This window comes from Rattus norvegicus, chromosome 8 (genome assembly GCF_021556685.1).
Source record: "Rattus norvegicus strain SHRSP/BbbUtx chromosome 8, alternate assembly SHRSP_T2T, whole genome shotgun sequence".
Lineage (NCBI taxonomy): Eukaryota > Metazoa > Chordata > Mammalia > Rodentia > Muridae > Rattus > Rattus norvegicus.
The window spans coordinates 60,392,924-60,413,408 of record NC_141541.1 but is presented as its reverse complement, the minus strand read 5'-3'; the positions used below and the strand labels follow the sequence as shown (position 1 = coordinate 60,413,408).

The 20,485-nt window shown below is 42.5% G+C and overlaps 1 long non-coding RNA gene and 1 other non-coding gene across 2 annotated transcripts in view; one reads left to right on the top strand and one right to left on the bottom strand.

The window, feature by feature from the left end:
• Positions 1–20,485, top strand: part of LOC148004131 (uncharacterized) — an 876,089-nt gene that overhangs the window by 337,433 nt on the left and 518,171 nt on the right. The window lies entirely within an intron of this gene.
• On the bottom strand, positions 14,201–14,330 carry LOC120094503 (small nucleolar RNA SNORA17). Its single transcript, XR_015628345.1, has one exon. It is a non-coding gene; the product is annotated as a small nucleolar RNA SNORA17 (small nucleolar RNA).

Sequence of the window (20,485 nt, the reverse complement as noted above, 5' to 3'; positions counted from 1 at the left end):
ATTGTGTCCCATAAGTTTGGGTCTGTTGTACCTTCATTTTCATTAAATTCTAAAAAGTCTTTAACTTCTTTCTTTATTTCTTCCTGGACCAAGTTATCAATAGTGTTGTTCAACTTCCATGTATATGTGGGCTTTCTGCCATTATTATTGTTATTGAAGGCCAGCCATAGTCCATGGTGATCTGATAGGATGCGTGAGATTATTTCAATATTCTTGTATCTCTTGAGGCCTGTTTTGTGACGGATTATATGGTCAGTTTTGGAGATGGTACCATGAGGTGCTGAGAAGAAGGTATATTCTTTTGTTTTAGAATGAAATGTTCTATAAATGTCTGTTAAATCCATTTGGTTGAAAACTTCTATTAGTTTCTCTACATGTCCATTTATTTTCTGTTTCCATGATCTGTCCCTTGATGAGAGTGGGGTGTTGAAATATCCTATGTGAGGTGCAATGTGTGATTTGAGCTTTAGTAAGGTTTCTTTTATGAATGTAGGTGCCCTTGCATTTGGAGCATAGATATTTAGGATTGAGAGTTCATCTTGGTGGATATTTCCTTTGATGAATATGAAGTGTCCTTCCTTATCTTTTTTTATCTTTTGGTTAAAAGTCAATTTTATTTGATATTATAATGACTACTCCAGCTTCTTTCTTCAAACCATTTGCTTGGAAAGTTGTTTTGCAGCCTTTTTCTCTGAGGTAGTGTCTGTCTTTGTCTCTGAGGTGTGTTTCCTGTATGCAGCAAAATGCTGGGTCCTCTTTACGTATCCAGTCTGTTAGTTTATGTCTTTTTATTGAGGAATTGAGTCCATTGATGTTAAGATATATTGAGGAAGAGTGATTGTTGTTTCCTGTTGTTTTGGTTGTTAGAGGTGGAATTATGTTTGTATGTCTCTTTTCTTTTGGTTTCATTGCAAGGTGATTACTTTCTTGCTTTTTCTAGGGTGTAGTTTCCTTCCTTGTGTTGGAGTTTTCCATCTATTATACTTTGTATGGCTGGATTTGTAGAAAGATATTGTGTAAATTTGGTTTTGTCATGAAATATCTTGGTTTCTCCATGTATGTTAATTCAGAGTTTTGCTGGATATAGTTACCTGGGCTGACATTTGTGTTCTCTTAGGGTCTGTATGACATCTGCCTAGGATCTCCTGGACTTCATAGTCTCTGGTGAGAAGTCTAGTATAATTCTGATAGGTCTGCCTTTATATGTTACTTGACCTTTTCCCCTTACTGCATTTAATATTCTTTCTTTGTTTTATGCCTTTGGTGTTTTGACTATTATGTGACAGGAGGAATTTCTTTTCTGGTTCAATCTATTTGGAGTTCTGTAGACTTCTTGTATGTTTATGGGCATCTCCTTCTTTAGGTTAGGGAGGTTTTCTTCTATAATTTTGTTGAAGATATTTACTGACACTTTAAGTTGGGAGTCTTCACTCTCTTCTATGCTTATTATTATTAGTTTTGATCTTCTCATTGTGCCCTAGATGTCTTGGGTTAGGAGCTTTTTGCCTTTTACATTATTTTTGATGGTTGTGTCAATGTTTTCTATGGTATCTTCTGCCCCTGAGATTCTCTCTTCTTTCTCTTGTATTCTGTTTGTGATGTTTGTATCTATGACTCTTGATATCTTTCCTAGGTTTTAGATCTCCAGGGCTGTCTCCCTTTGTGCTTTCTTTATTGTTTCTATTTCTATTTTTAAACCCTGGATGGTTTTGTTCAATTCCTTCACCTATTTGGTTGTGTTTTCCTGTAATTCTTTAAGGGATTTTTCTGTTTCCTCTTTAAGGGTTTCTACTTGTTTACCTGTGTTGTTTTGTATATCTTTAAGGTAGTTATTTATGTCCTCCTTAAAGTCCTCTATTGTCATCATGAAATGTTATTTTAAATTTAAATCTTGCTTTCCAGTGTGTTTGGATATCCAGTACTCACTTTTGTTTGAGAACTGGGCTCTGATGATGCCAAGTCGTCTTGGTTTCTGTTGTTTAGGTTCCTGCGCTTGCCTCTCAACATCAGGTTGTCTCTGGTGTTAGCTTGTTTGCTGTCTCTGACAGTGTCTAGACCCTCCTGTAAGCCTGTGTGTCAGCACTCCTATAGACCTGTTTTCTTTCAGCTGGATGTGGGAACAGAGAGCTGTTCCTGGGTTTATGTGACCTGGAGTCTTCAGGCAGGTTGCTTGGCACAGAAGAGTTGGTCTTACCTCTGCTCCCAGGTGTGTAGGCACTCCTGGCCATTGGCTTTTAGCTCTCAGTGCAGGCAGAAACCCAAAAGGTCCTGTCCCTGACTGCTCCTAGGTCCCTGTGCCCAGAGGGCACAGAGGGCACTAGGCAGGAATGTGGGCAGAAGTATTTGTTTCCTCTGAGCTCTCAAGATTGTCAACACTTCTGAGAATCCAGCTCTCTCCCCCACAGGATTTGGGTGCAGGGAACTGTGGGACTGCTTCAGCTCTGGGCAAAACCAGAAACTGGAAGTTGCCATTTATTTCTTCTCTTCTGCTCTGGATTCCAAACCATACCCTATGTGTTAATAACATCAAGCTGCTGTAACAAAACACATTAAAGTCTGTGGCTTTGAGGGGCTGAAAAGCCCCAGATCGAGGGGCTATCAAGGCCAGTGTCTCTTTCAGGTTCACTGATGACCATATTCTGATTGGATTCTAAGATGAATTAAGGGAACAATCTACCTCCTCTCTTGTGTGTCTCTCTTTATAGGTGCATTAATGCTTTCACGGGGTTCCAACACTGTGAACTAATTCTCTCTCAAAGGTTCCATTTCCACACACCATCACACTGGGGGCTGTGGGTGCAATTCTGTGATTGGGGTGAACACAACAAACCTTGACACTATCATCCTGTCCTCGAGGAGCCCTGTTCCAGCTGCACTGAACTTGAAAACTGTGTTTTCAGGATTTGCCCAAGATTTCCTGCTTTGCACGTCGTCATACAGTGTGTCCTTGGCTGATGGCACACAGGTTTCAGAGTTAGAAAGACTTTATGTTCTTACTCCATCACTTCCTGGTTTCAGACTTGGTGACTTTTTTTAAAAACTTTTTTAATCTTTGTTTTTTTTCACTCCAAACAAAAGAGAACTTCTAACACTGTGTCTTGTAATCCTCAAGTTATAGGAATGATCCAGAATTTCTCAAACACCCAGACTGAGCCCAGTCTCTGGTCCTTTCTATTCAAAGGAGAAAGCAAGAACTGTCCACGTGCATTAGCATAGGCATTCGGACCAACCACATTTACTCATCCACCAGAGACTTCAGTCTTGAAGAACCAGCTAGGGGAAAGTCTCTGGTGGCGATCAACTTGAGGCTGATGGAGAAACACAGCATTTCAGGGCTGAGTGGCAGCAAACTTGAGTCCCCAAGCAACAGTGTCAGCTGTGATTATCCCTCCACTGTTCACTGGACCAGTTCACACTCTGCTGTTAGCTAATACTGTATCTCCAGCCTGCACCTTCAGACAGACTCTGTGCAATATCTTTATAATAAAACTCTCTTCTGAAGAATCAGTCTGTCTTGTGATCATGACCCCTGACTAATACAATAACGTCAAGTGCTTAAATGCAGCTCAGCATAGAGGTGTGATTGTGATCTTTATGGCTCACATACTCTGTCAGTGTCACTTACAGAATAAATTATTTCTGCTGTTAGTTTTCTGTGACTTATTCTCTTGCAGTTAAAAAAATAATTTCTAGGGCCCTTTCCAGTGTTCCAGCGATCTTAGGGTCTGGTTCCAATAGCATTCTATTTCAACTATTTTAATCTATATCCATGAACAAGAAGTCTCTCCCATTAGTCCTTATCTTTCAAAATTGCCTTTATGTGGTCTCAATATTCTTATATATGATTGAATTCACTGAGATTTTTGTTGAAAACAATAACCCAGTTCTAAATCAATCTTTAAAAATGGATATCTTTACATTTCAATTTGTTGTGCCCAAAGTCTTGACATATTCAAGCCATATGTATATCGCTTATTATCATCTTGTTCTGGTCACGTAGGTTTCTAGTTCATCTCCCGTGAGCGCTCACATAATCACAGTGGCAGAAGGCATCATTTCCAAGTCAGTTTCCAGCTGTTCACTTCTACTACCTAGATGTTTATTTTATATTAACAATCCCCCTTGCTGAATTTTTTTTCTTTTGATACCTCTTGGATGTACCTCCCTGCCTTACATCATGAGTCCCAAACCATGATTATCTTTCCCCCTGAATGTGTGTAAACCATGTGTTTTCAAAATGTGCTCCAAGGGGTTGGGGATTTAGCTCAGTGGTAGAGCGCTTGCCTAGGAAGCGCAAGGCCCTGGGTTCGGTCCCCAGCTCCGAAAAAAAAAAAAAAAAGAACAACAAAATGTGCTCCAAAATCTCCTGCTAACAGACATCCTAATTTCTTATTAAAGATTCCAGGCCAGACCCATTCCTCCTTTCTGAGTCTGCCCCGTGATATGTTTCCCTCAGGCAGGTTCTGTGATTCTTTTTCAGCTTGACTGTGTGCTTCGCTCACCTGCATATCCTCCTATTTGATTACTGGGGGAGTTCCTATTCATTATTTAAAGACAAGCTCAACTTGAAGGGGCTCGAGACCCCAAAAGTACAACAATGTCAAGCAACCAGAGCTTCCAGGGACTAAGCCACTACCTAAAGACTATACATGGACTGACCCTGGACTCTGACCCCATAGGTAGCAATGAATATCCTAGTAAGAGCACCAGTGGAAGGGGAAGCCCTGGGTCCTGCTAAGACTGAACCCCCAGTGAACTAGACTATGGGGGGAGGGCGGCAATGGGGGGAGGGTTGGGAGGGGAACACCCATAAGGAAGGGGAGGGGGGAGGGGGATGTTTGCCCGGAAACCGGGAAAGGGAATAACACTTGAAATGTATATAAGAAATACTCAAGTTAATAAAAAAAAAAAAAATAAAGACAAGCTCAAATGTTACTTTCTGTCTGCATCTGGTCCTGACCACACACTCAGACAGAATTCATTTCTCTCATCTGTATTCCCATAGCGGTGCCTACATACCTCTGCTATAACACGCGACACATCATATCCCCTTTTGCCTCATGTTTTTGTCTCCCTCAAAGAGGCTGTGAGAGATCAGTATCCTCCTCAACTCTACATCCCCAGTAATCAATATGTTTTTTGTGGTATAAATAGTAGAATGATTAATAAGTGACCCTTTTATGATTTGAATAAAGCCAGTAATTTACTGTTTCTGGAAACAACCATTTTTTCCTCTTTTATCTTGTTCTCTTTCCATTCCCTCAAGGGATCTGGCAGTCTCTGTGTTTTCTAAAATATTATCCTTTGTAATTCTGAGTGTGTGTAGTCTTTTCCTTGGTCTTTAAAGCAATGTATTTCAAATGAGAACTCATCCTGAGTTAGAGGCTAAATACCTCCTAACCTCTTCCCCCTCAGTCTTTGGATTAGACATAGATTGTGGTATGGAATTATCTTTTTCTTAATCATTTTCCATGCTGAACTGGCTGCCCAAACAAACAAGTTCATTACTTCTTCAGTAAAACTACTAAAGTCTAAGCCAAGCGTCAAAGCCACAGGTAAATGCCACGGTGCCAGCAGAATGCAACAGAAGCTGTGTCGGGCGCCTACAGTTGCTACCAGGGGCGAACCGGAAAAGCTCAACTCCAAAGCTGAGAAAACGGGGAGATTTCCTGGAGACCATAGGAGACCAAAAATAGAGGCTAAAAATATTCCAGGAAAAGCAGTTAGGTGTTTCCTCCACTGAAATTTCGATTTCGACAAACATCCTCATTTCTAAGAAGCCTGCTACTCCTCCAAAAAGTCATCTTCAACCATCTTCTTTCTTTAGGTCTATTCCCAGTCAGCCACTGAGGCCTGCTCAGTCTTGCTAAGTACCTCTGAAAATCACCACCATTTGAACCCGTCTCTTGGTCCTGAACCACTGACAGCGCCGCATAGCCAAGGGCCAGACATTGTGCCTTGCTGACTCCAAACCATTTCCCACATTGACCACTACTGCCTTTGTATAATGCCCAGTGGGCTGTCGTCTTTCTTTCTTATACACCTCTATGCTTCTGTAGATAAATGGTCACAGTTTTTAACCAAACTGCCTTTGAAGCCCACGAGAAATCATAAAAAGTTCCAAAGCTTTAAAGTAAAAGACCCTAAGCCTTTACACCAACATTTTCTCATTCAAATTGTGTGTGAACTTGGGGTAAGTTGCTTAGCCTTTCTGATCCTCTATTTTTCAGCAGTAAAATAGTCATAATAATAATTATTGTTATATAACATAGTGTGATAAAGAATGATAGGGTGGATAGATATGAAAAATCTGCCAACTATAACGCGTTATGCAAATAACACTCAGTACGAACGTCACCACCTAGTAAGAAATACCACCCATCTGACAAACACATACAATACCACATAGGCATTGAGATTCAAGCATGAAATAATACTTGGAAAGAAAGCAAGTTTGAGTTCAGAAAGAATTTTTTTAATATACTGAGTATTCAGGAGATGAGACTGTTCGAGACAAGGAGGAAGATTAGGGAGTAAACAACAAACAGGTGATGACTTACTCCTAAAGAAACAAACCACACCACGCTTTCCCTTTCGTGCTTTGCTTTACGGCTTATTTGCAGGAGAGGCCGATGTCGCCGGTATTTTAGAATTACCTGTAAAGTTACGGGTCCGTAGTTTGGATTATCGTTATTTTCCTTTTCATAGTCTACTTGCTGCCCTCCTGGAGGACTGCAATAACATCTAAGGACAGGTTTCTGAAGGATGAACCCCCTATGGAATAATGAAATTCATAAGGAAAAATCTAGAGTTTTAAGAAAATTAATTTCGTAGCTTATTTATTTAAAAAAAAAATGACTGTTTTTACTTCCTTAAACGAGTGAACTCGGGAAACTCGCTGAGTCGTGGTGCCCTGCAGGCTGAACTGATGAAGCCCAGCTTCAACTGCTAAGATTGGTCCTCTTCAAATCCTCTCTGGTACTCAGGTAGCACCGGAAGCTAGACTTCAGACATTCCCCTGAATGGTGCCGGCGCACTTTCTCCAAGGCACGAAGGAGGAACTCTGCTGCCATCTAGTGCTCTTTGTAGAGTTCAGCCCGATGAGCGGGACAGAGGGATGTGACGCTGACGGTGGCAGGAAGCTAAAATTTTAAAAATACTTAGGTGGGTTCTGTCTTTGTTTTTGTTATCTACTTCATTAGTTGGTAAGACTAGCAGAATCACTTGCTGTACAATATGGTATCCTAAAACAAATGTCATGGGGCAGGTTGCAGAAAATCTGGCACCAGGGACTCCGAAGCTCCACCCAGTTCTTAAACTTTCTGCATCTTTGTGATGACGAAGAGCCCAACTGTGAACAGAGGAGGGTGTGAATTCAGATGCACAGATGCCCTCCTAAGACCTCAGATCTTGAAATACTATGATACATCCCTTGTAGGACCTTCAGCAAACTGTTCCCTTTATCAGTGGAAAGTCCTGCCTCTGATACCTTCTTGCTGCCTTTTCTCTACTCCTTCTCTTTTTATTACCAGCAGCACTAAGAACGCTCCTCCAGACCCTGTCCCTGACAGTATTCCGTGTCCTTCTGCAACGCTTAGCAAGTTCACGTATAAACACACTAGGGTCTCGGAAGGCATGCTTTAATACCTTTCTAAAGACTATCACGTTCAAAAGAAAGACTGGGGAAGCCGAGGTTGGCTACCCATTCATTTCTGAAATCATTTCAGATAAGCATTTAATCACAGATGAACAGACAGGACCCAGCCATAGTGGCTCCCAACCATCTGTAACTCTAGTTCCAAGGAACCATCACACGGCTGCTAAATCTAGAAACTTAAATCATCTTCAATTTATCTTCTCTCTTCTGTCTCCATCACTCAAGACACTACACATATACACACACTACACACACATATACACTACACACTAAACATATACACACACTACACACACATGCACTACACACTGCACACATGAGCACACTACACACACATATATATACTACACAGTATACATATACACACATTACACATATACTACACACACACATATACACTACACACTAAACATATACACACACTACACACACATGCACTACACACTGCACACATGAGCACACTACACACACATATATATACTACACAGTATACATATACACACATTACACATATACTACACACACACATATACACTACACATTACACATATAGACAACACACACACACACACACACACACGGTGGTCTCCTAACTCTATACTTTATCACCATTGACATTGCGTGTTACATAGCATATACAGGTTATGAGTTACAGCCATTGTGCATCCTCCTTTATCCCCACATCCACTAGTCATCTAGGCATTGGGATGAATTTTAATTAATTTAATAATGTTGCAATCTTAATCAATGCTCGTCAGTAATTTTCCTTGGTGTCTAGGACACAGTGTGCACATTTAAGCACAGCCTGAAATGCCCTTGGTGATCTGTGCTTATCACGTGCACGTGTCTTTCTCACATTCTCTGCTTCCTGATTGCCATAATGACCACAAATCATTTGTATAATTAGTTACACAGCATCTGTCCCTAAGCCCAAATTTTAAGTGCTATGAAGTCAGATAGATACCAAGCTATCTTATTATACTTGGGCCAAAACAGGCAATCAACAAAAACACGTACTGAATGAATTAATGAGGTTAATATTGTCTGCAACAATTTTCAGTTGTTAATATTACCCTTGTTTATACTAAGCTTCTTTTAAAAACTAATTTGTTTTCTCTCTGTCTCTCCCCCTTTCCTTCTCCTCCTCCTCCTGCTCCTCCTCATCCTCCTTCTTCGTCTTCTCTCTCTCTCTCTCTCTCTCTCTCTCTCTCTCTCTCTCTCTCTTTCTGTATGAAGGAACCTGTGGAGGTCAGATGACATTGGGTCCCTAAGACTAGACCTATAGATGGTTGGGAGCTACGATGTGGATGCTTGGAATCAAACCCAGGTCTTCTGCAAGAGTAAGTGACCCCTGAGCGATCTCTTCAGCCCCAGACACTAACCATGTTAGAGGCAGAGAGTCCTCAAATGTTATGGACACCTAGTGTTCAGAGGGCAAACATTACTCGGACACTAAGTACAACACAGCATGTTTTAAATCCTGTAAAATGAGCAATACACTTGAAAATATCATTCCCACTAGTCTTGCTTTCTCAGAATCATAGAGGAAGGGGAGTTAATAGAAGTTGACTGGATCTGGGTAGATCAAGAAGATAAAATTCAAATTGAAGGTTTAGAGGACACAGAGGGCACAGGCAACAAATGTGTGGAGCAAATCAAAAGTGGGATCAGATATAAAAAAGATTGCAAGGGCTTTAATCCCGCAGAAAGATAGATGAGCTCTTTCCCCCCAAAGAAAGCTTTATCGCCATTGATTAAATGGGCTCAGGAGTCATTCAATGACTTTTGCAGAATGGTGGGAAATGTATGTGGTGTCTTGCTAGAGTCAGAATAAGATCTTCCATCGGTGCTCTTGGGCACATCCGATTAGTTAGACTTGATACTCTGTGAGCGGGGTTGTCATTGTAAATGTGACTGGATTAAGACTCATGTTGGAGATAAAGGAAATTCTGCTAGTGTTATCTCTGAGACCATTTCAGAGAGGATTAACCGATGGGCAAAGACCCACCTGAACGTAGCGGCACCATCCTGTGTGCTAAGAGTGTAGACTGAGTGAAAGGGGAAGGGGGAGCTGAGCTGGGAGCCATCACTCTCCAGTACATGCTTCTCAGTCCAGGGAGATGTGAGGCGCTGTATGCACATGTTCCTTCATCCCCTAGCACAATAAACCTGTCTTCCAAACTCCCTAAATGTATGACCGAATCAGCCTCTATTAGAAGCCCCCACAAAGGAGAGCTCTGAGCCCTGCTGAAGATTTCCTCACAAAGTTGGATCTAAATCTCTCTTTTAGTAAATACCCTTCTCTAGAAATCTCTTCAAGTTGAAATTGCTTTCTTTCCTACTCTTCAGTCCTCCTGGTCTGAGAGAAGCGATGGTGCCTTCTCCTGACTATAAGGCAGTGGTCAGCCATTCTCCTTTGAAGGTTTGCTTCTGCCTTACCCAGCATCCACTTCTGGGTGTGACTTTACTCCACAAGAAAAACACACATCCAGCTTCTCTATTGTTTGTGACAAGAGACTTTTTTCCGATTATCAAAATACTTTGCCCTGTAGGCCACAACTTAAAAAAAATGTGAGTGTATTCAGTACGCATGAAGGCTAGCGGCAGACATGGCAATAACTGAAGAACCACCTCTGTGTGGTAATGGAGTGTGGTGGTCTGCACTTTGAAAGAGTTCTCTGCTTGGTTAGAGCCAGCCATTCTATGGACAATTTCCCCTGGCGTGAAATTCCTGCTATGTAACTGAGGCCAGGCCTCATTTGGCTGATGGGGCAGTTATGGGGAGCCACTATAATATAATTTCCTATCGTAAGATTCCCTCTGTGGTGCCACGTTGTGACTAGTTTTGATTGCTCTGCACTCTGCTCTCCCACTGTTCTGCTGTCTGGGATGCTTTCTGAAGCAGGTCGGAGAACTGCTCCCTTTGTCTGTCAGCCATGGCTTCACATTCACACTCTTGACCATTTTTGTTTTATGGTCTCTGAACCATAATGTAAATATAGGCGCAGCCAGTTAATAGCCAAGTAAGAAACCTTGCTTCCTCCTTAGTCGTCTGCTTAGAATTAGGTTCCAAGAAGCCAGTGCCTCCTAACTTTCAGAGAATTGACACAAAGGACATCTCACATGGGCAAGTTAGGATGGAGGAAAATCATGGAGTTGTTAAATTGTTACATTCAGGATGGAGCTCTTGCCTCTTTACCTCCTGATAACAGTGCAGCTTCAGTCCCTGTCCTCTAAACTGTATTGAAAAGCAGACCAGACCATTAAGGTTTACTTTGTATCTGTCTGCCCCAACCCTATATGGAGGCTTAGGACCTGGAGGCAGGGTGCATCACACCTGCTCAGGTCCCGACATGCACAGCGCACTCCCTTTCATCAGGGATTTCTCTCACAATACTGAATGAATGTCAGAGGGTAACTTGAGGAAGTCACCAGTCATCTGGCTCTCAGAGAACAGCTTAGCGCAGGAGGTAGGATCTAACTGTCATAGATTCAGCCTATCACATCTGGCTGTGGAACTTTGGGCAAATTCCTTCAGAAATAGAAGGGATGGCTCCAACACTCTTTCCAGCATTAAACTACCAGGCTAGGAAACACTTGTGCAGTCAGGGTTTAGCCGCCAGCTGAAACTCGTGGGTTGGATGGAGAAACATTTTAATGATTTAAGATGTTATTCGCTTGTAATAAAAAAAGTAATTTTGTTTCTTCCAAACCTCCTGATTACTATGGGGTTTTTTTTCTGCCGAGTTTTATTCTAAAAAGGCATTACGAGCATCAAGACTGACATAGCCATAAGGAATTGTGGAAAGTTTAATATCTGTTGATGGGGATGAGAAACAAAATTTTCCATTTTTAAAATCGTCAGATGACTTTTAAATGGATAACATTAAATTACTGTCAGAAATGTTCAATATTTTCTCATCTGCATACAATTGCTTCCCGGTGGATAAAAGCTGCAATCTGGTTCATTAGGCTGTCAGGGCCATTTCTTCACTTTGTCCTCAGCTTGCTAGGAGCTTCTACTAAGACTAAGGACAGGGCATTAAATGACATCAGGAAGGGGGGTGCTTGGGAAGTAGAATAAACCAGATCAGACACTGCCTCTGAATAGAATGTTTTAAAAATAACATTATTGGGTTGAGACGTTGACTTAATCAATAAAGTGGCCGATGGGCCAACAAAAAGCCCTGAGTTGATTTCCAGCATCCATGTAAAAAGCCTGGTGTGGTGGCCATTTGTGCACAAGCACCAGGTGGAAGAGTAGAGGGAGGCAGACCCTTGAAGTTCACTGGCCATCAGGCTAGCTAAGTCCATGAGCTTGGATTTCAGGAAGAGACACTGCCATAAGGAGAAGACGGTGAGTAACGGAGGAAGGACAGCACTTTGGTCACCAAAGCCATACATCTGTACATACTCCCACAGGAACCGTGCATACACCACACACACACACACACACACACACACACACACACACATGCATATACACACACAAACACATACACACACATACATACACACACAAACACACACACACACATACACACACATACACACACATACATACACACACACATACACACAAACACACACATACATACACACACACATACATACACACAAACACACATACATACACACACACATACACACAAACACACACATACACACACATACATACACACACATACATACACACACATACATACACACAAACACACATACATACACACACATAAACACACATACACACATATACACACATAAACACACACACATACACACACATAAACACACACACATACACACACACAAAGACATACACACACATACATACACACACATACACACAAACACATACGCACACATACATACACACACACATACACACAAACACATACACACATACATACACACACATACACACACATACACACACATATACACACATACTTTTTTAAAAATAAGAATAAAATTAAATAATAAAAATGAGATTTTTTCCCTCTGATAAATAAAAAGATGTTTGAAATGAGGAATGCGGAATGCAAAACAGCCTTTCTTCAGCCTTGAGGGTTATACTTGTGGGGGATTGTTGTTTGTTTGTTTGTTTCATCCAAGGGCACAAGACTGAGACACATCATAATGTTGTCTTAGCTCTCTTGCAGCAAATGCAACCTCAGCTCTCTGCATTCAGAAGGAAGAAGCCAGTTAAGCACGACGGAGTCTAAGGAAAATGAAAGTTTTGTGACTTCTGCTGGGCGTGCGATGTTCTGTGCTAAGCCTGCAGCGCTGGGAAAGGGCTATCACTTCAGAGATCATTTGCCAAGTGATGGTGGTCACTTAGTTCTTGTGGCTGGCCATCTTTGTCTCTAACAGACCGAGTACCATTCCCAACACAAGTCAGGTTTAAATATTTCTGGGTGAGGGCTTGCTAAGAGATAATGAATACCTAATTATAATTAAGGGGAATTAATTTATCTAAGCAAGTAAGTTTAGGTTTTTTCTTATAACTTTTATTGGTTCTCTGTGAATCTCACATCATGCACCCCAGTCCCACTCATCTTTCTCTCCTCCCTTACCCACCTGCAACCTTGCAACCTCCCCCCACAAAAGAGAAAAAATTCATTGTGGGTGCTGTAGTGTGTCACAGTGTGTCCCACGGTCTACCCTTTGACCACACTTCTTTGCTTGCAAATGTTCATTGCAATGACTTAGTCTGGTTCGAGGCCTCTGGATTCTGCTACTCTGTCAATACTGGATCCTCACTGGGACACCGCTCGGAAACCCTGTTTTTGCCCTGCATCATGGAGATCCTGTAGTTTTGGGTCTGTAGGGCCAGTTCCTTCATGCACTCCAACAATTCATAGATGGGATAGATTCGGGGTGGATCAATTCAAAGGCCTGGATGTAGCCCTGAGAGGTATCTGAGCTGGTTAGCCCGACACCTTTCCCAGTCTCATGCCCTGAGGGCTGGTTCACCAGCAACAGTCACTACCAGGGCCAGCTCTACCCTGCTGCCCAGGCAGACAAGAAGCAGAGCCGGCTGTCCTACACTCATGCCCTGGAGGCTAGTGCCCCTACAACCTACACATCCAGGCCCAGTTCTTCTGTGCTGTCCAGGAACCGGGCCAGCTCTCCCAAGTGCTACAGCTGTTGAGAGGCAGGGTCAGCTCTCCTGCTCTCTTGACCAGAGTGCCAAGTCTCCCACCTGCCACAGGTGGTAGGGGGAGGGGAAGGAGGATATCTGTCCCTGGTTTGCACCACTGCTCTGAAGACAAATGGGAGGGCTAAGGAAGAAATCAGCTCTAGCCCTCAGACCAACAAGTCCCAGGGAGCAGACCAGACCAGGGATGTCTTTTTCCCTGTTTCCATAGTAACAGAGCCCTGCTGCTTCAGGAACCCAGATGTTCTGCCCTCCCACCATGGCAGCACAGACCAGGGCCCCACCATGGTACTAGGTAGCATCACTAACTACTCTAAGCTCCCCTGTCTGAGTTCCTTGGTGCAGGACTGGTGTTTGTCTCAAGTTCGGTTTCCCCCCCAGGAAATGTTAGGCTACTAACTGTTCAGGTGTTCATAGGTCAGAGCACTTAGTATAAACATAGCCTCTCTCCTCCTTGCCACCTACTGACGCACACCGGAAGGCAGCCACACCTGCGACATCTCTAGGAGCAGGGAATTTTAGTTTTTAATAAAGCTGGTAGCGTGGTAATGTTGTGGACGAGGTAGGAAGGGGAACTGGAGGGTACAGAAGTTCTTTGTCAAATTTGCGAAAACAAATAAGGAAGCTTTTGTGTTCCTGGGTTCAGAAGAGAGAACGGAAATAAGAGAAAATAGCACCCATTTGAGTGTCTACCGTGTTCCCTGCACTTGTTAAGTTGTTCGATGTTTTTAAATGACTTGGAGCTATTTTTAACCTCTTAGAAGAATGCATAGGAGAGGAAAATGACTCTCCAACCCCAGCGCAGGCAGAAGTCTGGCTGCCAACTGAACCAGGGTCCTCAAAACTTTCAACTTTTCCTAAAGAGCTTGGCACCAATGCTATCTTTAAACAAGAGTCAAATATTCTTTAATTTAGGGCACTAGACTCATGGCTCAGCAGCACTGCCTGGTCGTTCAGACGGCCAGGGTTGGACTCGAAGCACCCGCATGGTGGCTTGCAACCCTCCAGAACTCCGTTTCCATGGTATCAGATGCTCTCTTCTGGTCCCTGATGTCAGCACTGATGTCACCAGGCACACATGTGGTGCACATTCCTCTGTGTAGGCAAACATAAAGTCTGTAGAAACAATTTAATCAGGCAATTACATAATGTAGTCTTGAAGTTAAAAACAGTAAGTACACAATGACATACATGTTTCATCTCAGCACTTTGGTAAGCAGATGCAGGTGATCTCTGTGAGTTCAAGGCTGGCCTGGTCTACATAGTGAGTTCCAGGACAGCCAGGGTTCTGTAGAGAAACCCTGTTTCTGGCCAGAGAGATGGCTCAGCCGTTAAAAGCTAGGCTCGAAACCAAAAGTATAAGAGAAACCCTGTTTCTAAAATATAGAGAAAATGTATAGACTTTTTATATATTACAGTGATAGACACATAATATATGCATCACAGACTATACATTTTCTAAGACTAAGATACAATTCTTTTCTTCTTGACATATAAATTCTTTAAAAGTGAATCTGTGTTGGTAATTTTAAAGCCAAAATCTCTTACTAAATTTCGAAAACTATAAAAATGAGGAAGCACTAACAACTTCCTTAGTCAGTCCACCTACCATTACAGTTCTCTCCCCTTGCCTGGTGATAAATTACATAAATTCTAAGGGGAGGGGAGAATAAAGGGGAGTAGAGAAGGGTTTGTGTACACTAACATTATGCTAATGCTGATTTCTGCACAGTGGGATATTTGGCATTTAATAATGCTTATTTCATTTACCTGTATTCCACGATAATTATACATTGCTTGGGTAAAAGAGAAAGATAAATATAAGAAATCAACAGAGAGCTAACGGGAAAGATAAGTATAAGAAACAGAGAGCTAATGTTGAATGGTATCCAACCTTATTCACCCATGGCCCAGTGTCTGGGAAAAAAGCTGCAAAGTTCTGATTAAACAGAACACACACACACACACACACACACACACACACACACACACACACACACCAGAACCCGAAGAAGGAAATACGAAAGGATAGGTCCAAATGTTTATCCTGCCACACTAGGAAATGGCGGGAGGATACACGCCATGTTTCGGTGTAACAGGAAAATGCATGGTGGCATGGCTCTCCTTCACCCACACTGCCTCATCAAATCCTCTGCCACAGTCTCTTGACACAAAGACCCACGTGCTCTCTCATAACTCTCTTATTGGCTCCCTCCTTCCACACTTTGATGTACAGTGACTTGGCTGATGGCTCCATGCCAGTCTTCTCCCAGTTCCTACAAACATAGCTCCTTTTCTCTGAACCATGTGGCTTTTGCATATGTCCTCCTGGGTGAGACTGTCTTGTCCCCCATAGTCCCCAGTGTTTCTCCATGGAGACCCCTAAGTCGCTCTCCGGGTCCCAGTCAACATGCTGCCTCCTCAGCTATGTCAGATCAGCCCACCCCTCATGAGGAGTAACAGCAGTCACCCCACTGTGTGCCCTCACCCCACTGTGTGCCCTCACCCCACTGTGTGCCCTCACCCCACTGTGTGCCCTCACCCCACTATGTGCCCTCACCCCACTATGTGCCCTCACCCCACTGTGTGCCCTTCTCGTCCTTGGCCTCATTGCCCTGACTCAGCCCTAGCGTCACTCCCCTCACAGTGAAATCTGTCATGACTTGTCCCCCAGACACATATGAGCTTAAGGGTTCCTTGCATTGTCTTTTCTTCCTTCCTTCTTATTACGTGAGATCTATGAAAGAAGAGCATAACCATCTTTATGGTTGTGTCTTTAACTGACACATGGTTAGCACTCAGCACATATTTAAATGAATGACCTTTGGGGCTACCTAGCACAGGACACAAAGTAGGAATAATCACTATGCCTCTACTTCTCCATCTGTAAAGTGGGTGGTAGAAAAGAAGACAAGATATCAAAGTTGCTAAGAGGATCGCATGTGTTACTATGTAAAGGGTTTAGCATAGGTCTCGCCTTAGTTTCACCAATAGATGTCCCCTAAACACACATGTGTTAAAGGTTCGATCCTCAGAGTGGAACTACTGGGAAACAGAAGAAGCTTTAAGAGAGAAGGCCTGGCTAGAGGCTTTTATTTTTTTAATTTTTTAATGGATTTTTTATTTACATTTCAAATGTTATCCCCTTTCCCAGTTTCCCTGCCATAAACACCGATCCCACACACCCCTTCCCCTGCTACTATGAAGATTTTCCCCACCCACCCACCCACCCACTCCTTCCTGCCTCCCCACCCTGACATTCCCCTACACTGGGGCATTGAGCCTTGGCAAAACAAAAGGCCTCTCCTCCCATTGGTGGCCAACAAGGCCATCCTCTGCTACATATGCAGCTGGAGCCGTGGGTCTGTCCGTGTGTACTCTTTGGATAGTGGTTTAGTCCCTGGGAACTAAATATCTGGTTGATTGATATTATTGTTCTTATGGGGTTGTAAACCTCATGAGCTCCTTCGGTCCTTTCTCTAACTCCTCCAATGGGGACCCCTTTCCAGTTCAATGGTTGGCTGCAAGCATCCACCTCTGTATTTGCCAGGCTCTGGCAGAGCCTTGCAGCAGACAGCTATATCAGGCTCCTGACAGCATGCACTTCTTGGCATCAGCAATATTATCTGGATTGGGTGGCTGCATATGGGCTGGATCCCCGGGTGGCGCAGGCCATTCCTTCAGTCTCTGCTCCAAATTGTGTCTCCATAGATCTTCCTGTGAATATTTTTGTTCCCCCTTGTAAGAAGGACTGAAGCATCCGCACTTTGGTTGTCCTTCTTGAGCTTCATGGGGTCTGTGGATTGTATCTTGGGTAATTCTGGCTTTGGGGCTAATATTCACTTATCAGGGAGTGCATACCATGTGTGTTTTTTTGTGATTGGGTTACCTCACTCAGGATGATGTTTTCTAGTTCCAACCATTTGCCTATGAATTTCATGAAGTCATTGTTTTTGATAGTACTCCACTGTGTAGATGTACCACATTTTCTGTATCCATTCCTCTGTTGAAGGGCATCTGGGTTCTTTCCAGCTTCTGGTTATTATAAATAAGGCTGCTATGAACATAGTGGAGCATGTGTCCTTGTTATATGTTAGAGCATCTTTTGGGTGTATTCCCAGGAGTGGTAAAGCTGGGTCCTTGTTTAGTCCTATGTCCAATTTTCTGAGGAACCTCCAGACTGATTTCCAGAGTGGTTGTACCGGTTTGCAGTCCCACCAACAATGGAAAAGGGTTCCTCTTTCTCCACATCCTCACCAGCACCTGAATTTTTTATCTTAGCCATTCTGACTGGTATGAAGTGGAATCTCAGGGTTGTTTTGATTTGCATTTCCCTGATGACTAAGGATATTGAACATTTCTTTAGGTGCTTCTTAGCCATTTGATATTCCTCAGCTGAGAATTCCTTGCTTAGCTCTGACCTCCATTTTTAATAGGGTTATTTGGCTCTCTGGAGTCTAACTTCTTGAGTTTTTTGTATATTTTGGATATTAGCCCTCTATCAGATGTAGGATTGGTAAAGATCTTTTCCCATTCTGTTGGTTGCTGTTTTGTCCTAACAACAATGTCCTTTGCCTTACAGAAGCTTTGCAGTTTTATGAGGTCCCATTTGTCAATTCTTTATCTTAGAGCATAAGTCATTGGTGTTCCATTCAGGAAACTTTCCCCTGTGCCCATGTGCTTCAGGCTCTTCCCCACTTTCACTTCTACTAGTTTAAGTGTATTGGTTTTATGTGGAGGTCCTTGATCCACTTGGACTTGAGCTTTGTACAGGGCAAAAAGAATGGATCGATTTGCATTCTTCTACATGCTGACCTCCAGTTGAACCTGCACCATTTGTTGAAAATGCTTTTTTCCACTGGATGGTTTTAGCTCCTTTGTCAAAGATCAAGTGGCCATAGGTGTGTGGGTTCATTTCTAGGTCTCTAATTCTATTCCATTGATCTACCTGCCTGTCTCTATACCAATACCATACAGTTTTTATCACTATTGCTCTGTAATACAGCTTGAGGTCAGGGATGGTGATTCCCTCAGAAGTTCTTTACACTTATACTAAACCACACAAAGACCCAAGAAAGAAAGAGAACTTCAGATTAATTTTGCTTATGAATATTGATGCAAAATTACTCGATAAAATATTGCAAACCAAATCCGAGAACACATCAAAATGATCATCCATCATGATCAAGTAGGCTTCATCCCAGGGATGCAGGGATGGTTCAATATATGGAAATCCATCAACATAATCCACTATATAAGCACCTCTTCATGTTAAAAGTCTTGGAAAGATCAGGAATTCAAGGCCCATACCTAAACATAGTAAAAGCCATATACAGCAAACCAGTAGCCAACATCAAACTAAGTGGAGAGAAACTTGAAGCAATCCCACTAAAATCGGGGACTGGACAAGGCTTCCCACTCTCTTCCTATCTATTCAATGTCGCTCTCAAAGTCCTAGCCAGAGCAATCAGACAACAAAGAGAGGTCAAAGCGATACAAATGGGAAAGGAAGAAGTCAAAATATCACTATTTGCAGATGGTATGATAGTATACTTAAGTGACCCCAAAATTCCACCAGAGAACTACTAAGCCTGATAAACAACTTCAGCAAAGTGGACTGATATAAAATTAACTCAAACAAATCAGTAGCCTTCCTCTACTCAAAGGATAAACAGACTGAGAAAGAAATTAGGAAAATGACACCCTTCACCATAGTCGCAAATAACATAAAATACTTCAGTGTGACTCTAACCAAGCAAGTGAAAGATCTGTATGACAAGAACCTCAAGCCTCTGAAGAAAGAAATTGAAGAAGATCTCAGAAGATGGAAAGACCTCCCATGGTCATGGATTAGCAGGATTAATATAGTAAAAATGGCCATCTTGCCAAAAGCAATCTACAGATTCAATACAATCCCCATCAAAATCCCAACTCAATTCTTCATAGAGTTAGAAAGAGCAATTTGTAAATTCATTTGGAATAACAAAAAACCCAGGATAGCCAAAACTGTACTCAACAATAAAAGAACTTCTGGCTAGAGGTTTTAGGTGATTGAGAGTGTGTTCTCAAAGAGGACTCTGACATGCTTGTCTCTCTGTCAGTCTCTGTCATAGTTAGGGATCACCACAAAGCTGCTACCATGTGCAGTGCCTCACCCACACAGCAGAGCCAAGGTTCACCTCTTCAGAAACTAACTCCAAGACCAGCGGCCCATATCAACTGCTCTAAGGTAATTGTCTCAGCATTTCTAACTGAGTAACATCAAGCTTCGAACAGCAGGGACCATGCAGATGACCCCTGGGTAGCTTTACTGAACTCAGCAGTTCAGCTGAAGGTCATCTCCACATTTGGGTTGTTTTTTTTTTTTTAATTTTGGTTAGGTTTGGTTTGTTACAATGGTTCTCTCTCTCTCTCTCTCTCTCTCTCTCTCTCTCTCTCTCTCTCTCTCTCGGTTCTTTTTAAAACCATATGTGTCTCCTGCATCCTCTATACTATAGAATTCTAAAGTATTTTGGAAAAGACTGCCTTTAATTCACTTTAACACAATTTGAATTTTGAATTGTGGTTTATCTCCATCTAAGTCCCTTTCTACGAGCTAGGAAACCTCCACTTTCCCTCACCTTCTCCACGAACTGCTCAACAATCTCTACGGAACACCTTTACCTGAC